The sequence below is a fragment of the Camelus bactrianus genome, chromosome 36 (assembly GCF_048773025.1).
Source record: "Camelus bactrianus isolate YW-2024 breed Bactrian camel chromosome 36, ASM4877302v1, whole genome shotgun sequence".
Classification (NCBI taxonomy): domain Eukaryota; kingdom Metazoa; phylum Chordata; class Mammalia; order Artiodactyla; family Camelidae; genus Camelus; species Camelus bactrianus.
Window position 1 is genome coordinate 512,166 of NC_133574.1, and position 14,559 is coordinate 526,724.

At 60.3% G+C, this 14,559-nt stretch overlaps 1 protein-coding gene across 2 annotated transcripts in view; it reads right to left on the bottom strand.

Annotated features, from left to right (window-relative positions):
* Positions 1–6,394, bottom strand: part of TNS3 (tensin 3) — a 150,443-nt gene extending 144,049 nt beyond the window's left edge. The window contains exon 1 of one of the 2 annotated variants that reach the window (XM_074358609.1): positions 6,247–6,394. The gene's annotated coding sequence lies outside the window, so the exon portion shown is untranslated. The remainder of the gene's footprint in view (positions 1–6,246) is intronic. The other variant, XM_074358608.1, reaches the window with a different exon arrangement.
* Positions 6,395–14,559: the final 8,165 nt, after the last annotated feature.

The window sequence follows — 14,559 nt, forward strand, 5'->3', positions numbered from 1 at the left end:
GCCTATGTTCCCTTCTGGGTCTACACCCCAAAGAACTGAGAGCAGAGACCCAAACAGACGTGCATTCCTCCACGTTTAGAGCAACGTTATTCAAAATGGCCAAAGGGTGGAAACCAGCCCAAGTGTCCCTGAGGAAAAATGGAGAAACAAAACGTGGTCCATCCGTACACGGGAGCATCACTCAGCCTTAAAAAGGAAGGGAATGCTGACCCAGCCTACAGCAGGGCTGAGACCTGAGGTCATTATGGTAAGTGAAATTAGCCAATCACTTAAAAAAATATATATATATCGTGCCATTCCACCTTCATAAGGCACCTAGAGTCGTCAGATCCATAGAAACTGAAAGCAGATGGTGGGCAACCGGGGCTAGGGAAGCGGGTGGGGACAGAGTGTTTAATGCGGACAGAGTTTCAGTTTTGCAAGATGAAAAGAATTCTGCGGTTGGACAGTGGTGACGGTTTCACAATACGAGTGTCCTAATGCCACTGAACGGTACCCTTGGAAACGGTTATGTTGCGTTATGTGAAGTTTACCATCAAAAACAGTTTGTGTTCTTTGACCTCGAGCCTCAGAAGTCCTTTCAAGAACATGACTGGCCGGAAACTTGACCAAGGATCTCCATGCAAAGGTGCACACAGGCTGCATGTGACCGGGGACAAGCGGCCCCCACTCACCGCCCTGCACATCTACACACTGGGGCGTGGCACGCTCATCACCCCGCATGTGTGCAGAGTGAGCTACACGCGGGGAGATGCGCATTAGAATGTGGGACACCACATAATACACAGGACGCCCCCGGGGAACAGGAGAGGCACCGACGTACACCGCACACAAGGGTGACCACAGAGCCTTCTGGGGGCAACAGGAGGACATGTTTCCTGAGCTCATAACATTTCTCTCTTTTTCCAAGTCTGCAGCAAACGCATTACAGAAAAATGATTTTGTGGGAAAAGGGTCAAGAGATAATTCAGGCAGCAAAGTCATGTCCATGACCTGGGAACCTTCTCCCACCCACTGAGCAACAGAGGTGACAGATGTCCCCTCCTGTCCTGGGTCAGGACGAGAGAAAAGGCCGGCCTGACCAGCTGAGAGCCCGGCCCCCAGCCCCGGGGAGGCAAGCTGCTCCGTCCTCCACCCTGGCCACTGGGCTCCTCAGATCTTTCCAGAGAAGATAAACTGGAAACGCACCTGCCCAAGATCATCGACAAACTCTTGTGTCCCCATCACCTCCTCCGGTAGCACAAAGACTAGTCCCCTGGGGGGTCACACAGCTTCTGAGGCCACAGCAGGAGCCGCTGGGGCTGTGACAAGGTGGGAGGACCAGAGCCGGCAAGCTGGAGTTACACCGGGGGGTGGGGTGGGGGCGCCGTCCCCAGGCTGCAGGTGGGGAAGCCCAGGGCGGTCCCGGGACAAAGGGCGCCTTCAGCCCAGGTCTGGCCGCCAGGGCCGGGCTCCCTCCTTCCAGCGCTGCCTGCACCATACCTTTGATGTGCTTCCAAAATCCCCAGTGGTGCGGGGCTGAGCGCTCAGGAAACCTCTGGGAGAGGTGATGGATTACGAGGGGAGGGGGACGCCAGGCCGAGTCAATGGGGCCCCTTTGTCCCTGCGGCCCGTCGGGGAGGCCGGTGTACAGAACGCAGACGCCCCGGCTAATGGCCCAGCCTGGCCCCGGGGCGATGCGCTCGGCCAGATGTGGGCCGCTCCCCCGCGTCTGTCTCGTCCGGCTCCACCGTGAGTGAGAAGCAACACAAAGCAGCTGTGTCCAGGGTAACGGGCCAGTGATTCCTGAATCCTCGGGGGTGAGCCCATCAACTCCCCAGTGCCCAGGGTCGGGGAGAGCCAGGCCTCCGCCCCGTCCCTAGAATCCCGGCTTGCTTCCCCGGAGCATCTGTCTTATCAAACCTCAGGGGCAGCTTTTCATGCTCATCTCCAGCTTCGGAAAACCTGCACTCCAGATGCACCAGGTCACAGCCCGACGCTGCCACCAGGAACACGACCAAAGGACGAGAACTTTGCCCACCTGGAGGGGCCCCTGGACTGCCAGCTGGAGTGAGGACCCCTCCAGGTGTCCTCTCAGCCTCCAGAACAGGGCCGGGCCTGTACAGGGCACGCTGGGCACGAGCATCACTCCCCAGGGGAAGAGGAAGGGGAAGGCAGGCGGCTCGCCATGTGCCAGAATTAGAGCTCAGGGAGGAAGGAAGGGGAGGCAAGGCGCGGGGCCCACGGAAGCAGCTGCAGGGGGACCCTGGCCAGCTGTGGACATCGGGGCTCCAGCCAGCTCTGAGCCTTCACTGGGCGCTCAAGGAGAGGTGATGCGGGCGGGGTACCATGGAGATCCCGGGTCTTGGGAGGAAGTCCCAGCATTGCAGACGGGCCTGGGTTCCCCTCCAGGACCCCGCCCAGCCCCGCACCCGTCCACTCACAGGCTCAGGCCCCCGGCACGCAGATAGACCTGGAGAGATCTGTCTTCCAGCCAGCCCCGACACAGGCCGGTGACTTCAGCTCGCCGGGTATAGTGCCCATTCCAGAAAACAGAGACAAAAATCTCAGCTTGCGAGGCTGGGTGACAATCTATCTGATCACAAGACAGCAAGCACCCCAGGGTGTCGTGGGGAACCGCGCCATCATAAGCAGCCATCACTCTTGCCAGGTTACTAGGCTGGGAGCAGGAGGGGTGCGTGCACAGGGCTCCCAGGGCCTCCTGCCGGTGCGTTCACACAGCTTTCTCTCCCGGAGTTGGCGGCTCTGGGGACAGGCTTCCTGGCACGGTCAGGGAGCGCTGCCCCTGAGGGAATTACCCCATCACTGACACGGACTCCTTAAACATAAATTGTTCATTAATTTAGCCCATTTGGGACAAAACACATTAGTACCAGAACACTGCCTTCTGCTTTAAAAAATTAACGTAACTCTTTTAAAATGTCCAGGGGGACATTGTGATAACCATCCTCCGTTCAGGGGCACAGTGGGGCGCAGTGGCTGTTCTGACAGGTCCTAACCTGGCCTCCGGTGGCGGCCATCCTCACCTTCTCTGGCCTCCTCCCTCCCCAGCTGGGGTCTGGGATGTCAGGTGGGGACCATCCGGCAGGACTGAGCCAGGGCCAGGCACTCAGTGGAGACCCCGACTGCACACAGAGCAAGAGATGTCCCCGCAGGAGGGTCCAGCTCGGGGACTTAGCAGACCCGGCTGACCGTCACTGGAATGGGGGGGCGGTCACCAAACACATTCCTGATACGCAGAGCGCCATCATTTCCAGACACCAGGAGACCCCAGTTTTCGGCTTTTATGGGAAAGGGCCAGCCATCAAGGACATAACCATTCCTCACCTGGGCTCACCCACAACTGCGGAGTGTCGGCCCGTCCTGAGGACGCAACACACCGGAAGATAGATGCAGAATGCCTCCTGCACCCGAGAGGGGTTAACTCGAGTTCAGCAGCATCTGACGCAGGCGCTTTTTACTGTGTTAAAAGCAGGGAGGCAGCATGGAAAAACACGACGGAAAAACACGTCCTTGCCATTGGACAGTCGGGGTTTAAATACCAGCTGCACATGGACTCCTCTGGGAAGATGGGGCGACGCGCAAACACACACACACACACACACACACACACACACGCAGGCTTAGCTGTGAGGGTTCAGAGAAGCGTCCCTGCTCCAGCAGATTGCCCAGAATCGAGACAATAAGACGATTTTTAACATTGTTGCTACATGGCAGGAACAGGTGGTAGCTCTGAGTTATTAACAAAGTGCCCCCAACCGGCCAGACCTCTTATTCTGGATCAAAAGAGATCATTGCAAAGGATGGGGGGGGGGCAGAGCCGGCTCTAGGTCACTGATGACCCCACGCTTACCGCGACGCTTACCGCGACCGACAGGGAGGAGGCTGGGGTCCAGGGTGTGCGAACCACTGGGCCCCCAACCCCACCCCAGCCGCTGCTGCCAGCCGGCCCTTCAAACCCAACCACAAAGCAATGAAGCATCTGATGCACTGGGCGGCTGGTATACACAGTAACTTTCTGCCTGCTGGAAGCTGGCTGTTGTTCTTGCAGGAACGCCCTGCGCCTCCCCTTACGGGAGATGGGTGGGGAGTGAGGGGGACAAAAGCCTCTCCCCCAGCACGCGGGAAGTCTGTGCCAGGCTGACCCTGGAGAAGGGACACAGCAGGCACGGAGAGCCAGAGGACCGGGTGTGATCCAGCCCTGACAGTCCTGCACGTTAGCAAACTCATTTGTGAGTTTGGGGCTTACACAAGCTGCCACTGCCCGGGGGGGCGGGGTTCTGAAATCCTCCCCTCTCGGCCGCTCCTCTCATTTTCTTGCTTTTTTTGCCTTCTCCCTAACCATTTTTATCCGACCAGCAATATCTCCCCCAGCCCAGGAACGTACTTTGACCCCGTGACCTTTAGCTCCCAGGGTCACCATTTGCAAATAGCCCCAAGAGGTGCCAATGCTACACTCTGCAGAAGCCAAGTCAATTTGCATCCCGGAGCTGAGCGCACGCGGTTCCCTGAGGCTACTGCTTCTTCCGTCTTCCCCAAGGTTTGTAAAAAAAAAAGCCATTCGTCTGCCGCCCTGATCACTTTGGCACCTCGGCTGAGGAATCTGCTGTCAGACAAGCAGCCACCTGACAGTCGGACAAGCAGGAGCCGCTTTGGGGGCCCTGGAACCTCATGGCCCTGGCGTTTCATCGCCCCTGGGCAAGAGCCGTAGCCTCTCTTGGCCTCGGGTCGCATGTCTGTAAAACGGGGCAAGAATCCCGCCCCGGGGCTGTTGCTGGGGTGGGTGCACGCAGTGAATGCACGTGACGCGTTTAGCACAAGAAAGCCCTCAGTAAGCACTCGCTGTTACTTGTGTCTCTGAGGTCAGTTACACTGTAACACTGCAAAGTGAGACCACTATGACTTTGTCTCCGAGGTCAGGAGCCTGGCTTCCTGCCAGTTCCCACACGGCCAGCTCCCCTCACCCCCTGCAGGCCGGCCCCCTCCACCCTCCAGCGGCGGAGGCGCCCCGGCCCCTCCAAGGCCTCGGCACAGAAATGCCTTTCTTAATACCTGTTGATTGATTTGCAAATATAACCCCCAGGCCCGCAAGAGGGGAGAACCGCTGCGCAAGGACACACAAATCTTTCAGAAGAGAAAGAACTAAAACACTTGAAAAAGAATCACGTGCACAGACCAAATACACTGAAATGCCAAACGGGTCAGTTCTGCAGGGCGATGCAGTACTGTCCGTGCAAAGTCATTTTCACACCCACACTTTCAGGCCATTTAAAGGGTCCTCCACGATCCTGCCTTCCTATCACAGAGTGACAATGGGGAGAAACGCTGCCCTGAGATCAAAGTGTGTGAGGGGCGTGGCCCCTCCCGGGGAGGGGGGGGGCTTCTAGGTGGGCAGTGACCTCCCCAAGCAGTGGTCTCTGCGGGTCCCACAGCTTGAGGGCTTTTTTTTAATCATGTTGAAGAGTGGGGCTCACTCGCCTGCAGCGTCTTAAGAATTCGGGTGGAGCTCCTCACCCCTTTCCCGCCAGACTTTCAGATCGCTCCAAGCAGACGACCCGGGCTCACTCCCCAGGCTCCGGGCAGGGACCCCAGCGGCGTCCAGCGGGCCCCGGACCCTCCCTCTTCCCTCCTGTCAGCGGGAGCAAGGCGCGCCAGCGGGCACGTGCCGCAGGTGGCCCCGGCCCCGGGCGCCCCCCGCCCGGTCCCCGCTCCTCCCGAAGTTCCAAGGAAGCGCCGAGGGGCGCGCTGCCTCGCGCCAACACAGGGAAAGGGAAAGAGACGGGCGCGCCGGAAAGCCTGTTTGCGAAGGGCGGGGAGGAGGGTCCTCAGCCTCAGCTCGCCGCCCCGGAGTCTCGGGACCCGTCCTGGAGAGCGAAGTCCACCCGGGCGCCGCCGCCACCAAGCCGCTCCGGCGCCGCCGGCCCCTGATGCAGCCGGCCCGGCTGCGCCCCTGCGCCCCCGTCCCCTCGGCCCAGTCCCCGGACTCCGGGCCCCGTCCTCGCGCCTCTGTCCGCGGACCCTGGGCCCCGTCCCCGCGCCGCAGCTGCGTCCGCGCGCCCCCAGACCCTGTCCCTGAACCCTGGCCAAGCCCGCCCGCGCCTCCGTCCCCGCGCCCCCGCTCCCGCGTCCCCGGACCCGGGTCGAGCTCTCGTCCCCGCGCGCCCCGACCCCCTGCCGGCGCCCAGGGCGCAGACGCCGGCTCCGGACGCGAAACAAAGAGGTCGGCGGCGCAGGCCCCTCCGGTACCTGGGCGAGCGGCGCGGTCCCGCGGGGCGATGGCCGCTCAAGCAGGGCGCCGAGCAGCGCGGGCGGCGCGCGGGCGGGCCCGTCCTCCTGGCTCTCGGCCGCGCCCGCCGCAGGGCCCCCTCGAGGCGGCGCGGGCAATCGCCGCCGCCGCGCCCGGCCCCGGTCACCTGGCCTCAGCGCCCTCGCCCGGCGGCGCGTTCCCGGCGCTCCCGCGGCCCCGGCGCCCCCGCGACCCCCCGCCTGGGCCAGGTGGGGCCAGGAACGCCGCGGCGCATTGGGCAGCCCAGGCTCAAAGTGCTCCCGGGGCCGGCGGGGCCCGGGCGGGCACGAGGGGTCCCGGTTGCTGCACAGCTGGGTCACAGATTCGTTCGTTCACTCGGGCCCGTAGAACGTGAGACCTGCCGCCGGCCTATAGCCTACAGTCGGGGGGGGGGGGGGGGCGTGCAGATGGAAAGCATGGCGGAGGAAGCCCGGGTGCTGTGGGAGGCCCTGGAAGGTCCGGCCGATGGAGGGAGGGGATCAGGGAAGACCTTCGAAGTCACATGACTTCTGAGAAGGAGCGGGGGGACATGAGCAAGGTTAGGCAGGTCGGGGACAGCCGGGAAAGAAGGACCGAGGCAGGGGGACGCTCAGAGGAGGAAAGACAGGTGGATGCCAGCAGGACGTAGAAGGCCCCTCGCGGGGTCGCTCAGCCTCAGTGTCCCCACTGCTGAAATCTGGGGAGTGGGCAGCTTGCTCCAGAAGATTCCTCCTGCAAGACGTAAGCCCTTCTGCAAACGAGAAGGGCTGCCCCTCCGGGACAGAAGGACACTTTCATCAGCATCGTATCTGGCAGACGCACGAAGGAGCCCTCACACAAGGAAGAGCTTTCCAGGAAGGTTCCCCACTCTGTGCCCTACAGAGGAGGGACAAGATACCTGTCACCTGGACCGCATGTTCTCAGAACCCCACCTGGAGGGGTGGGGGCCTGTTGGAGCGCCCAGGAAGGGGCCTTGATTCAGGGATGCAACGCCCAAACCCACCCAGCCCCTGGGGTCCAGCCCCCCACCCGCACCCCCGTCCTGCCTGCCGGCCTTGTCAGGACCAGCGGAGACACTGAGCCAGATCACCCCTGAAGTGACTTCTCTGAAAGAGGCCATCAGAAACCTTGAGGCCCTGGATCCAGCGCCAGCCTGGCCAGGCAGGAGGCACGGCAGACCCCTGGTTCCATCCCTGAGGACCGAGGCCCAGCCTGCGCCAGTCCACTCCCACCGTTCAGCCTTTCTTAGGAAGAGCATGACCCTCCCTGCGCTGCTCTGAGGGTAACGCATGATTTCTCCTGAAATCAGAAGCACTTGACTCTCCTGCCCAGCTGAGCAGCCGTTCATTCCCTGAGGCCAGCACTTCCTGAGCACCGAGCCCTAGGCCTCTGAGAGGGAGCGGGCGTTTCTCCTGCCCCGTGGGGGACCCCAGCTCCAGCGGGGATGGGACCCCAGCTCCAGCAGGGATGGGACGAGTGGAGAGCAGAGGTTCTGGGAAAGAACCTTGGAAGAGGCAGGCCAGCTGATTCCTAAATGGGATTTAGTGGCTCCTATTATGACCCCCTTTTCACTGATGGGGAAACAGGCTAAAGCTGTAGGAGATTTGGCCAGGTCACCCCGCTGGGCGGCAGCAGAACGCGATGAGGAAGGACCTGAGTCCATCAGGCCAGCACGCTCCTCCAGCCAATCTCCCCAGCCACCCTGCCCCGCCACCCCCCCAGCGCCGTAGTACCGGGTCCTGTCTGTTCTCAGACGTCTCTGCCACTAGATTCCAGGGGGCCTTCAGACCCGGGGTCGACAAGTCTATCCGTCTTACTCCACAGCATGTCCACAACCTCCGTGTGCCGGCTGGCTGAACGCTAAGTGACCTTGAACGTCACGAGATGTTAAGATATCTGATGCCCACTTGCGGGATCATTTGCCCGAGACGTCACAGCTAGGAAGCAAGGTTCTTTGTCGCCATCACAAAGCCTCTTCCACCCTCAAATTGCCCCCAGCCAGGCCGGCGGGTCCCACTGACCCTGCTGCTCCCTGCAGGTCTGGACCACATCCTTGCTTCTGGGACCACAGCGACTTGGACGCCCATTCACACAGTGTCTGACCTCCCACCTCCACAGTGTTCCCAGGAGGGAGAAACCACAGTGGTGTCCCCAGCATCCTCTGCCAGCCTGTGCCCTGGCTCCCCGGCTCAGCAGAGTGCAGACTCCACCCCTGGCCCCGAGGCTTCTAAGGGTGGCCTGTGCCCCACGGGGCCTTCCCCGCGCCAGGGCCCCCACACTTCACAGCCGAGACGTTGAATTCCCAAGAATTTAAACAGAAAAGGCATGGAGCAATTATCTAAAAGGGAAAGCACATTTTTCCCCCTCAATCTTCCTTTTCCAAAAATATCTCAAATCTGAAAACAAAAGCCTCGAACCAATTTCAGTGAGAGAAACGGAGGCGCAGGCCAGGAACGGCTGCTCCCTTCCCAGAGCTCCGGTCCCCAGGAGACACAGCGAATTTCCACCCCTAGGGTGTGGGCTGGCCTGAGAGATCTCCTCCCAGAGCCAGGGGTAAAGGGTGGGGCCTGGGAGTAACTTTGCGGTGACAGTCAGGCCCTCAGCCAGGTGATCAGGGTCCCCAGTGAGGAGTCAGGTGAGAGCATGTGCCCTGGGTGTCTGACGTGGTGAGAACTGCCCTCTGAGGTCTTCCTCCCCATAGCCAGGAACTCCTGCCCAGCCAGGAGCAGACATCAGACACATCCCGACCGAGCGACATTCGACACAACAGCTGGCCAGCCCTCGTCCAGACGGCACAGGTCAGCAAGGTTGAGGAGGAGCTGTCACGGCCCCAGAAGTCCGAGGGGACAGGATGAGTGTCTGTCACGTGGTGTCCTGGACGGGATCCTGGGGCAAAGGTGTGGACTCCGGGTAAGCCGCCTACCCGAGGAATGCCACTCCCTAGCTGTGGCCGCGTGGCACTGCGAGGGAAGACGCGAAGGGCTGGGAAAACCGGGGTTGGGGGACCACACGGGACCTCTGCCCGGTCCTTGAAACTCTCCTGTAACTCTAAAGCAATTCCCAAATAAAAAGTTTATTTTGAAAAGTGCCACTGGGGCTAGAGGAAGAACACGGCTTCTTTCCAGGTGACAGAACAGCCCTCCTTCCCTGACTGCAAACATCCCAGGGTGAGGATGTCACCGTGGGTGGCTCCCCAGGGCCCCCGAGTAACCATTGCCTGCACAGAAACCTGCTCTCCTGGCTCGGGGGACACAGTCCAAACTGCAGCTCTTGCAAAGCGGAGCTGCGTCCCTCAGTTTCCTTTTCCGCCTCATATTTCACTGCTTCTTAAAAGGTTTTTTTTTTAATAAGTGAAATACTAGATTTATTCAGAGAGAAATGAAATTTCCTGAATAAGGCATTTGTGTAATAACATTACTGCTGATTTGGGGTCTCTGGAAAAAAAAGTTCCGTCTGTCTATACATTTAAGCATTCATAACGGGCTGTTCAGGACACGTGTTGTGAAAAAAGAAACGAAGGCGTCCATCGCTAAAACATGCATCTCGTGACTACTTAAGATAACGTGGCTGTTTAATTAAAACTTAGACTCGAACAACACCTGACTTTTATCCTGTGGGCATGAAAGGGGAATACAGCCATGCATTTTCCCCGTTACGTTTTGCAGAATTAGACAGAATGCAGTCATACGCTGTGTTTTGTGATAATGAGAGCAATTTAATTTGAAACAAGTCAGGTTCCCTCCTCTTCCGTCCTGTGTGCGTCTCGAACTGGCAAAGCCGACTCAGTTGCTGTAATCGGTAATGATACAGCCCGTGACGGTCCAATTATTTTTTTTCGCGTTCAGCACACAATCCGAAACTGTCGTGGGGTGAGCAGGACACAGATTATGAGATTCAAGTCAAGAGAAGTGATGATTCCTGGGCAGTGCCATCGTCAGTGTCCCCCAGGTCCGGGGGGCCCCCAACATTGCCTGCAGGAGGGGAGCTCATGGCCAGTCTCTGGGCTGCTACCGCCAGCCCGGTCCCAGCCTGCTGAGGTCAGCCCCGGACCCACCCAGGGCCAGGCTGAGCTCGGGTCTCTGCACCAAGCTCACAGTCCCAGGGTGTGGAGGGGATCCCCCCCGCCAGGGCAGTAGCAATTCCCCACGAAAGAAGCAAAGGATGACGGCATCTAGGGCAGGGCCATGGGGTGGTGGATACAGCCTCCCTCCCTCGCAGACCCACAGACACGGCCCCCTGCCCACAGCCCCACCTGCAGGGCCGGAGACACAATCACAGCCCCGGGCCGGAGGGGACCCTCGATGGGGAAGGCGCTTCCGCCCTCACTTAGCGGCTTTGCAAGCCCGTCTGCAGACCCACGCCTGGCCCCTCAGAAGGGGGTCGGAACAGAGCCCCCAAGACCGAAGACCGAAGACCGAAGGGACATGAGGTGTCTGCGCGGAGAGACGTGGACCTGAGCCCGCGGAGGAGAGCTGAGGGCAGAGGGCGGGGGTGGAGGAGGCAGGGGCTCCCCCACGGGCAGTCCCTCCAGGCCCCTCTTTCGCGGACCACAGGCGTCCCGGGGTGCCAGGGGTTTCCCCCCCGCAGCTGCACCACATCCTGCTTGTGCCTCACGCAGCAGAGCCTGCTTCGGGCTGGACTGCATCTCCTTGAAATTCCTGGGTTGAAGCCCCAGCTCCCAGAACCTCGGAATGGGCCTGTATTTGGAGAAGGGTCCTGTGAGGGGTGATGAAAGTAAAATGAGACCACGCAGGGTGCTGGGAGGGGTCCACTCCTATCTGACTGGTGTCCTCCCAGGAAGAGAGGAGGACCCGGACACCCACAGAGGGAGACCACGTGAGGACCCCGGGAGTACACGGCGTCTGCACGCTCGGGGCCAGCCCTCAGGGGAGCCCGCCCTGCCGACACCTTGGTCTCAGATCCAGCCCCCAGGACCATGAGGGGATAAACTGCTGGTCAAGTCCCCGGTCCGAGGGGCTTTGTTACTGCAGCCCAGGCTGACTGGCAACAGCGGCCCCAAAGCACAGGGTGAGCATTCTCTAATTCATTCTCTCGTTCGCTCATTCATTCCTTCACTCGTTCATTAGCGCATTCATTCACTCATTCATTCACTCGCTCATTCGTTCATCATTCACTCATTCACGTGTTCATTTATTCGTTCATTAGCTCATTCATTCACTCACTCATCCGTTCATTCATTCATTCATCAGCTCATTCATGCACTCATTCATGCACTCACTCACTCACTCACCAGAGGCTCACCCAACACCCACTAGGCCAGGCCGGTAGCAGTCATGGTGTTACGCGCTCCACTTCACATCCAGCCAGCAGAGCCTTCCAGAGGGCACAGGTGCCAGGGCTGTGCTGGGCACTGGGCCCTGGGGGCTTGTCCCTTTACCCCTCGCCCTGCAGCAGTCCCCGAGCCCAGGCTTCTGGGACCACCCAGTGAGACGCCAGGGAGGGCCTGAGTTTGGTGGCAGTGGTCCAGGCCGGGCGGGCCTGGAAGGGTCCCCGGCCTCCTCCCTGCGTGCCAGGAGGTCCCCTTCAGCATCCGCGTGACACAGGCTCACAGCCTCAGCGTGAAGGCCTCCCACAGAGGGGACCACCCGGCTTGGGAAACACCGGCCCCCTCTCCCAAGGAACGGCTCCGGTTGCTAGGGACCCTTCCCAGAGAGGCCCCCAGAGGCTGGGGTTCACAGAGGGGTGTGAAGGGGAGGCTCCCTGGAGGGGCTGGGAGTGTGCGGGGCGGGTGCCCTGAGAAGGCGGTGCCACTGGCAGACACAAGGAGGACACGGCCCGGCAAGACTGCGCGGGGACAGAGGTGAGAGCCTGGCTGGAGAGCACCAGGCCCCGGGCCGGAGGGACGGGCAGGGAGCGGCAGACAGTGGGATGGTAAGCTGGGCCCTTTCCAGTCAGGAGCCATGAGAGAATCTTGGGGCTGCACCGTGACACCTGGGCGAGCCTCCGTTTTACTATCTGTAGGGTGGGGCTGTGAAAACCGAAGTACAGCCTGCACAAGACCTCCGAACGTGCCCCTGCAGCCTCGCATCGGCCGGCACAGTGAGGGCACCGCCGGCCGCGCTGTGACGGTGTGGCCAGCACCGCTGGCTTGGGGGGGATTTGGAGGTTGGCTGGGGGCGGGGCTCAGTGCCAGGACCCTGCGAAGCTCTGGTCTGATAACCGTGCGGGGTCCCACGGGGTCTGAGGGGGACTGGGGGGACTGGGGAGGGCTGGTCCATTCTCTTGCTCCCAATTCATAGAAGTAAATACCCAAGCAGACAGACCACTGGCCTGGGGATTTGTGGTTTTGCTTTTGTGTTTTGCTTTTTTTTTTTTCCGCACTTAAACAGTTATGAATTACAGAAGGAATTACTCAGATATTTTGCGTTCACTCAGCAGTTTTCCACCCAGAACCCTGAAGCACTTTGCTGACATGTGATGTGGCCGGGACTCCCACGTGGAGAAACTCCAGCGGGCTGTCCCCAGTCACTGCCGGGCAGGGCCTCCCCTGCCCTTCCTAGACTCAATCAGACGTCCTGGTTCCAGAACACCCGACAGGTCACCGGTCATTGAAGGATCTGCCCGGCCCCCGGGCCGGCAGCCTGTGTCTGCTCCTGGTCCAGACCCACGCAGAGCCCAGCTCACCTGGGAACCATGCTCGTCCCCATGACGCCCTCGCACCTCTCACGCTCCGTGTCCTTTGCACAAGGAACCGCCATTCTAGGAACTGGACCCCCGTTTCGGAGTGCTCTGGGCAGTCGCGTCATGGTCAGCTGACAGACGGCCGCTGGGAGGGACGAGGCCCTCACACATCCCTGTTGCCATCGTCAGCTGCCCCGCACGGTCCCCGCAGGGCTCGCCCGGGGCTCCAGCGCTCGGACCCTACACCCACATTAGTGTCAGTGTTACTGTGAGTGCCGTGATACGACTTTTAAACCTCCCTCAATTCTGCATCCGACGAGGTTTTCTTCATAAACCCCTGGAACCAAAAACACTTTGTGAATCCAAGTAAACCTTGTCCCCGAGCCTTAGTAGGGGCTCATCCCTCAAGAAGCTTCGAAGGAAAGGAGAACGACCCCACCCTGGGTTCTCTGGGCAGAAACGGGAGCCTGGGGACTTCGCTGCAGGGCTCAGAGCGCTGGGGTGAGGCTCTCAGGCCAGCATCTCCTGGAGATGTGTGCTGCATGGGACTCGGCCTGGGGTGCTGTCCGCGCGGCCTGACCGAGTCACTAGCAAGTAGGAGCCTGAGGGCAGGAAGACGTGACCAGAGGGATGCTGTGCGGACCGCTGCCCCCAGCCCCCGCTTCTGTCTCTGTCCACACTCACCCACGCACACACATGTTCCAGGAATCATTCACAAAATGGTACCAGTTTACAAAGAGTTGGCCAACCCAAGATTCCTTCTAAACACATGTTCCTTTGAAAATGAAACGTATGATTTCTTTATTAATAGATAAGTGCAGTGTCTCAGGAATGCAGCTGTTGCCCCGTAGCCAGGGCCGGCCTCACCCCTGGCTGATCCCCGGCTGCGGGACACCAGCAGGAGGGGCCACGCTGGGGCCAGGTCGCAGACCACCCACCCATAACACCTCCAGGACCCGAGGCAGCCGGCTTCCTGCTGATCTTACTTCCCACCTGGAGATCGTCCCTGGGCCGGACCAGTGGGCAAACCTACAACAAAGGCCAATTCATCTCACTCTTCCTCTACTCTGAGTAACTCTCTGCAGAGCCCCGCCTCTGCACCCCGTTACTGACCACAGCGTGTGTTCACGTGGGGTGGGCCCCTCTGTCTTTTCCACCCCATTGAGGGCTCCCTGGGAGCACAGCCTGGAGCCAGGCAGGATGCCTGGATTTGAAATCCTAGTGGCCAAACAATTGCTGTGTGGCTTTGGCAAGATGAATGCACCTCTCTGTGCCTCAGATGCCTGTTTTGTAAAAATTGGAAGTAATAATAGTACCAACCCGATGGGGCTGTCGTAAGCGTTAAGCATTTTCCGTGCTCTGTTTACAACGGCGTCCAGCACTCCGCAGCACGAATGTTGGCCGTCACGGCCCCTCCCCTGGCTCCCCAGGGCCCGCCCAGACCTGGACGATGACCGGCACTTACTTAGGGTGGCCCAAGAGAGCGTGACAGCAGAGATCCTTGTGCCCAGGCCCCCATGTACCCACCGAAGGCAGCCTCCTGGATTGCACGCTACCTGGGCCTCGTTCACCCACCCAGAGGCCGCCACCCCTCCTGCCCGCCCGCGCAGGGGATTCCAAGCCTGCAGATCATCAAACCACACTGGGGGAGG